Source organism: Rattus norvegicus, chromosome 5 (genome assembly GCF_021556685.1).
Source record: "Rattus norvegicus strain SHRSP/BbbUtx chromosome 5, alternate assembly SHRSP_T2T, whole genome shotgun sequence".
Taxonomy (NCBI): domain Eukaryota; kingdom Metazoa; phylum Chordata; class Mammalia; order Rodentia; family Muridae; genus Rattus; species Rattus norvegicus.
Window position 1 is genome coordinate 98,306 of NC_141538.1, and position 5,541 is coordinate 103,846.

Genomic DNA, 5,541 nt, shown 5'->3' on the forward strand with positions numbered 1-5,541 from the left:
ATATCCACATAATGGAGGGAGAAATCTGTTTCAACTGGCCTGAGACAGTTTAGAATATATACTCAGTAAGTCATATTGAATCCTCTGGAACAACTTTCAAGGGAAACATCCTGTTTAATGTCATATACCTAGTGATAATGAATATGCATTTGATTAAATCAAATGCATCATGGTAACTGATGTTCACAGTTAATTAAGGCTTGCCTAATCAAAAAAAAAAAGCCAATCAAAACAGAAATATCGACACTGAACTCTGAGTAAACAATTCCTCCTTCTCAAGAGGTCCACATATTAAAGCTACACTGAATACCAGTGTTTCTCACTTTGCTTTTGAATAAAGTTTCTTTGTCACCTTGCTCTCTGTGACTTCTTGTAATAAGATGAAAACATCCTGGAAACACCTCACCTAAACAGTAACCTCAGATAAAACTGATAAGCATCTTCTTCAAATAATGACACGAATTATGGAAGCTCCAAAAGAATTCTCCTGTTACTTTCTTGTAAGAACTTCTAAGAATGACCCAAGCCATGTCTACTCTCATGCCTATTCAAAGAAATCAGAAGTTATAAAAAAATTCACCCTAGTGTTGTTTTTTGTACCAATTTCAACTTTAAGATATTAAGTACAATCACATTGGAATTTCTTTTTTCTCAGAAGTTTTGATAATGTCACCTACAATTAAGCAAGAGGAGAATCCTTAATGAATTTCTCTAAAATACATTTGCATGATAGATAAAATATTAACTCTAGAATGAGAATATTAGAAAAATGCTTGTTTCTGTGTTACTGCATTGAAAATGTAATTTATACCCCTTTGTCATTTTCAAAATGCAGATGTTCATAGTATACATATTAGATTATGTGGACTATTAATAATAATAAAAGTTTCTAACAATAATTGAAGAACAGAGCCAGTACTTTGAGACAATAATGCTTCTGTCACCTTTAATGTATATAGTTTTTGCTATAGGTACACAATGATTTCTACATATGAAAGTCTAAATGCTCTACAGCTCATGCTTTCTCGTTTCAAGAAGTGAAAACTTCAGAAATAGCTTTTAACTTCAAAATCAAAATGAAAACAAAATGCATGAACAGAAAGAACAGAAGGAAAATAAAAGAAGAGAAGAAAGAAAGCATGGAAGGAAGGAACGAAGGAAGGAATGAACAAAGGAAGGAAGGAAAGAAGGAAGGAAAGAAGGAAGGAAGGAAGGAAGGAAGGAAGGAAGGAAAGAAGGAAGGGAACAAGGAAGAAACAGGAAGAGATTTGGTAAGTTGCTCATTTGACAAGCTACATGCAAGTATTGAAGACACCCTTGGATGAGTTCCAAAACTGTACAAGATCAGGCATGGTTGTTCGTATCTATACTTTATTGGTGAATATCAGACATTCAAGGTCATCACTGGATATAGAGTGAGCTTCAGGCAAGTATGGGGTTTATGAGACCCTGTGGTAAAAAGAGAGAGAGAGAGAGAAAGAGAGAGAGAGAGAGAGAGAGAGAGAGAGAGAGAGAGAGAGAGAGAGAGAGAAGGAGCTAAGGACCTAGGGGTAGAGGAAGAAAGGAAGGACTGACTTCGAGTGATAGCGACGCAAGATGGCAGCCACCCCAGGCTCGGGAGTAAAAGTCCTTCGAGATTTCTGACTGTTGGAAGGGCTGGAAGAAGGCCAGAAAGGAGTAGGTGACAGCACAGTTAGCTAGGGTCTGGAGGACGATGAGGACAAGACACTCACAAGATGGACAGGCATGATAATTGGGCTTCCACAAACAATTTATGAAAACCGAATATGCAGCCTTAAGATAGAGTGTGGGCCACGCTAGTATCCAGAAGCATCCCAGTCTGTGAGATTTGTAACAAGAGTCAATATGAACGGCGTGAGCAGTTCCAATGGAGTGGTGGATCCACGAGCCATGGCAGTGCTGGCAAAGTGACAGAATTCCCACAGCATCAAAGTCATCCTGCAGGAACTTGGCGCTTGATGATGTCAAAAGAGAACATGAAGCTGCCACAGCCACCAGAAGGACAGTGTTACAGCCATTAGTCACCAAGGCCCCGGCCTCCCTTCCCCATCCAACCATGTCAGGTCTTCATCTTCCACAGTAGTGAATTTTCTAGATCCATCTGTAGACCTCAAAGTACTGGAGAGGAAGCCCCATTTAGACTTCATCCTGAGACACTGCTCTGATACTAACTTCTTGTCAATTTTAAATACCTAATTTGTGCTGTGTAACATCATCTGTCGAGTATAACTGCTGTCTGCCTGGTTGAACTTATGGGATCAATAAGGTGTGTTGAAATCGGTTTCCTTTGGGAGTGGTGGGCACAGCTAACGCAACTGTGGACAGACACGTCTCACACAATCACCTGCTGCTGGCACTTGGCCTGGGTATGCCTTTGCCCGCCCCGCCCTCTGCCACAGCTGTGTGGTGGCCCTTAGAATAGATGGGGAGGTTTCAGGTAGCAGCTGTGGGACTGACCACCACTAGGCTTGGGGTTTTCTGGCTGTACCCATGCTTTCTTAAGTCTTAAGTGATTACCCCATCCGAGCCATGGTCCCCACTCCTCCACTCCCACCCTTGGTCAAAGCTTAGATTGTAACCTCCCCTCCCCTGAAATTGGCCGTGGGTGGGGAATTCAGAGCTTCCAGTCTCCCTACCTTTATCAAGGGGTGCTGCATTCCCCTCCTCAAGTCCCTTGTTGCCCATCATCACCCAACACTTGCTGTGGCCAGAAGCCATCAGATGAGGTTGAAAAAGCCTGGCCTCCCTCCCTTAGCTCTGGACCACACTTGTTCACCTGCCACCAGCCTGGGAAGGGAGCGCTGGGTCTGCGGCCCTGCCACCACCATCAGCTCTTGAGCTTTGAGCTCAGGTCTAGAGGTGAACAGAGCAGTCACAGGGCGACTCAGACGGGCCACCGCTCAGGGTCCTTGGATATATGCCTAGAGAAAGGCCATGTGGAGAGTCCTGGGTGCACATGGTTCTGAGTTGGTTCCTTTTCCCATAATTGCTTTGTTTTTACAAGTTGAAGAGGTTTGAACAGGGCTCTCAGTCACCCTGATCACCCACTGGGTCTGGAGTGGAGTCTGACAGCTGGAGCACGAGGCCCTGACTCTGCCAACTCGGGTTTCAGTGTTGCTCCTCAGACCCTGGGCAGGGACACAGAGGAGCTCTGTGTCACCATGTTCACAGATCCTTTGCATATAGGTGGGCCTGGCTCCTGGCTCATTGACAAGCTCCCCACTCTGCTCAGGACCACTAAATGTTGAAATGTGGATGCATACTGAAATAAAGGCAATTGGAGGTGTTGCAAAGGAAAAAAAAAAAGGACTGAGCAAATGAAACACTGGTGATTCTTTCTTAGTCCATTCAAGCCTCATTAAGTTTCAAATTTTTCAAACTGGCCTTATGTACAGCAAAATTCAAAAAGACAATGATAATAACCACAGGGCAGTCACCTGGGGAGGGAATTTGCTCACAGTGGTAGAATGTAAATGAGCTGAGTTGATAGTATAAGAATAATGCAAATCCTCAACTGATTGATTTGAAGTATCTTTTCCCACATATGAGCTTACTTTAATGAGAGGAATCGTGGACATGTCAAGCTTTAATGAAGTACAATTTTTTAAGCCTTCTCTATTCCTATTTTCAGTCATGGTGACTTCATGCAGGATTTTGTGATAGGTATATCAGTATGATATCATCTTACTAAAATCAATAGGAAATATAGTCCAAATTTTTGAATCCCAATTAATTAAAGATGAATATTTACACAAAATTGTTTGTATCAAATTCGACAAAGTTTTTTTCGTGAATAAGAAAGGTACACAGAACTAAACCCTTAACAAAAATTAAAATCAGGACCTATAGAAAAGGCTCATGGGTTCAGTGTCCAGTATCTATACTTGGTGGGTCATTATTACTTGTCAATCGAGCTCTGGAAATTGGGTACCCTCTCCTACATTTTGCAAGTACCTGTACTCATTTGTACACACATGTACAGATGCATGAAGCAAATACTTAAAACTGCTTTTAAATATGAAAAACTAAAAAAAGTCAAAAAGAAAATGAAGGATAAAGAACAATGATTTGAATATACGTCATGTTAATGCTGTACATATCTATAAAAAAAGTCATTTAACATAACCTAGAAATGGCATAATTCAGATAGTTAAAAATGCAGTCCCATACTCCTACCCAGTATTTAATATCAAATTATTCTCTATAGTTATTCAAATCAATATTCAAATCAATAATTTCTACAGGTGCATTTAATAGTCTTTGTTCATTAAACTAATCAAAATCTACGTTGTAGTTATTTGGAGAGAAAGAATTTTATGAATCACATGATATCCACTGAATAAATATGAAAATTATGTATGCAAACTTTACAAAACTTAGTTTCAACACAAAAGTACAAATTTACAATTTAATAAACAAGGAACTAATTGATCAACCAAATGTTAACAACTAAAATTCATCTATGTATGCAATAGAAAATAATATTTGAGATATAAAATTAAGACTTATGTTAGTAAAATAATGCATAAGTTATTTTACTTAAAAAGAAAATCTTATGATCGTATTAATACAGCTAGAAAACATTAAGAAAAAAACTTAATACTCTTAAAAATGGGATACACATGCACACAAATTTAGAAAAGTTTGATACATATACATTATATTATAATGTCATTTCAAAAGTTAGAACTATCATTGTGTTTGTTATGAATGAAAGGAAGATGTTTCAGACCATAAACAGAAATAAAATTACATAAATAAAAGGCATTTAGAAACTAAAATTTTTAATAGCATCTCCATCATAATTAGATGAGTATGTTCCTGCCTTCTTGCAATGAACATTGAATTGATCTCTATTGTATCAAGAAAATTGTGATAGTTGTTCAGTATAGAGAATGTCCTCTGGACAGCTCATGGTTATCACACTCATGAACCCACAGCACCTGTGTTAACACAATACTTTCACATGATCAAGCCAGCTAGAGTCAGGGCTTAGATGGGTGACCAACCCTTGCCAATGCCATATTGAGGGGCTTTTGGCATTTGATGGCTACTGGTGAATGAAGAATCATTCATTTTGGGGGGGGTATTGCCTTGGTAATTTGCTTGTGCTTCAATAGATTCCCTTCACGAGTGACACTAGATTCTGATTCTTTGATGAGATCTAAAAGGTAAACAGATGAAGACATAGTGTCAGGAGATGTATTATAGGAAATCTGGTGAGATTTGGTAAAGAGAATGTAGAGTGCATACAAGTATATTTCTTTATATAAAAAATAAAGAAAAGTATGAAAGGACAAATGTTTACTTAATTAACAGAAGATAGAATATCTCTACAGACAAATTCTAAATAGCTTATATACATAAAGCTAGAAATAATAGATGAGTTTAAAAGATGTACAAATTTTCTTCACTGTTTAAGAGATCATCGTAAGAGATCATGGGAGAGAATGTAATGTATTATAATATACTTTCAAATGTAAAAGATCATAACTTTAGCTTACTAATAAATACAAGGTT

General features: G+C 38.4%; 1 pseudogene; it reads left to right on the forward strand.

Moving 5' to 3' along the window:
• Positions 1-1,596: 1,596 nt before the first annotated feature.
• LOC148005533 (ubiquitin-conjugating enzyme E2 variant 1 pseudogene) lies at positions 1,597-2,042 on the forward strand (annotated as a pseudogene).
• Positions 2,043-5,541: the final 3,499 nt, after the last annotated feature.